Consider the following 2,444-nt stretch of genomic DNA (forward strand, 5'->3'; position numbering starts at 1 on the left):
CGCATCTCCCAGCTAAATTAATCGCCGAAATGCAACGCGGGGGGGCGCGTGAACCTCCAGCGGACATGCGTAAAAATCACGCGCACTACAAAATTTGCGTCATCCTACGCGCCAAACCTGTCGCGCGCGCGTCCAACCGCCAAGAAGTTTCACCCGCGTGTCACTTCGCCACCATCCACCTCACTCCGTGTCGCTACTGCCGCGCACCACGTCGCTCGCACCGCCGCTCCACCTCCACGCTGACGAGATGCCGCCCCTCCGCCGCTCGAGCTCCGGCTACCGCGGCATCCGCGCGCGGCCGAACGACACTTTCTACGCCAAGATCCGCAGCGGCGAAGAGCGCATCGGGCTTGGGACGTTCGAGATGGCGCACGAGGCAGCGCGCGTATGACGCGGTCGCCTAGCGCCTCGGCCGCTCCGTCTGGACGTGGCATCAGGCAGAAGCCCTCGCGCCGCCGCCGGCGACCGTCATGCACGAGACGAGGCAGCGCCAGCGCGAGCTCGAGCAGCGCCTCGAGTGAGCGCGCCAGTTCCCGGAGGATGTCGCCGCGATGGAGGCCTTCTACGACAAGAAGGAAGAGGAGAAGGCGGGGCTTAAAGCAGCGAAGAAGGCGGACTGGGAGGAGAGGAGGGCGAAGGCGGCGGCGAGAAAGAAGGAGAGGGAGGAGAAGGCCGCGAGAAAGGCGGAGGAAAAGAAAAATGGCGCCGGCCCATCGATGATCATCGTCGACTCCTCCTCCTTCGAGTGGACATCGACTTTGGTGTCATCGACAACTCCGGACTCCTCCGACTTCGATTGGGATTCCGAGTCGCTTAGGCTAGTTTAAAAATAAATTTGGTTGTAGTCAAAGTTTGCAATATATTTTCATATTTTCGGTTTATTTTTACATTTTATTTGATCTATTTCGTATGCAAATGTGTGAAAATGTTGTTTTCCGCGCGGCTTTTTAGCGCGTCTGCAAATGGGGCAACTTGGTGTTGTAATTTAGCGCGGCGGTTTAGCGTGTTGCAAAAGCAGTTGGCAGCACCGCGCGCTGCATCCACATACCGCACGCTGTAAACAGAAATTTACAGTATTCCATTTAGGGCACCTGTTGGAGATGCTCTTATGGGAAGATGAAGTTTGTTTGATTGTAGCAAAGGAAATTTTCATAAGGTATGATTTCATGTTTTTTCCTATAGAATTTACACTACAAGATTTTTATAGGATTTGTTCTTGTTCCTATGAATCAATCAATATGTGTAGGAAATTTTCCTATAAGATTCAAATCCTACATAATTTTTATAAAATTCCTATGAATCAAAGGAACCCTTAGACCTATTCCCCCGGAGGCTGTGTGCGACGCAACCTCTGGGTCACGCGTCGTCCAATCCATTGGATCTCTCGACTATTAGCTCGCCACATCACCCAACTCGATATCCAAAATGGTATCATTTTTGGCATGAATTGTTGATGTTAGCAAGTTTGTTAGCTGATTTGCTACCTTGTTGGTACTAATGCTGCATAATTACGTACTATTTGCTACATCATACTTATAGTAACCGTTCATCATGGGATGTCCCTTTTTGCTATATAGTTTGCAAGTTGTTTTTCTACTAAATTATACTTAGAAGTTTTACTTTAGAAGTTGTTTATTACTTGTGTGCATCTGCTACATAGTTTCAGTTGCTCCTCTCTTTTATATTTTGGAGGTTCTTATAGTTGTTGGTTGTTAGTGGTACTTTGCTACATAGGTTTTAATGTTTAGGTTTCTTTCCCTTTTGGAGGGGATCGTCAGTGGGTCTCGAAGGACCGTTTTGCTGCCAAGCGTTTACATACTCTTGCCACGGAACTTGTTGGTCCCAAAAGAACAATTATTGAAGAGCAAAACGCATTTAGAACATTGTTGAATGTATATTTATTCAACATTTGTAATGCTCTAATTGACTTTGTTGCTTCTCATACAAGCCCTGGGTTGCAGGAGTTTAAGTTCCATAAGAAGAGAATAGTTTTCACAAGAGAGATGGTGAGGAAAGTTTTTGGAATTCGATGTGGCAACCGTCTTGTTGTGCAGAAGAAGGGTGAGCATCCTGAGCTGCGCCAGATGTACATTGAAGAAGGACAGTCCAGGACTTTCATCCAGCATGTTGTTAACTTGTTGAAGAACTGTGATGTTACTGAGAGTAGCGAGGAGGCAGAGTTCCTTGCTCCGGAAGTGTGGGCGTTGTCTCATGAGGAGGAGAGGGAGCACCGCCTCACCATGTGGCATCTCGCTGCCCACGAGGCCGATGAGCTTGCCAGTTTTCCATGGCGAGGTATGAAATGGCGCATCTAGATCTCGTGCAGGCGGAATACAAATTCTATGTTGCGAGGAACGCAATGAAGAAGAAGATGGTCGAGAAGAAGATGAACAAGGAAGGTGAGGCTAGCCCCTCGGCAGTGAAGCCAGAGGAAGACAACCATT

Source organism: Lolium rigidum, chromosome 5 (genome assembly GCF_022539505.1).
Source record: "Lolium rigidum isolate FL_2022 chromosome 5, APGP_CSIRO_Lrig_0.1, whole genome shotgun sequence".
Taxonomy (NCBI): Eukaryota; Viridiplantae; Streptophyta; class Magnoliopsida; order Poales; family Poaceae; genus Lolium; species Lolium rigidum.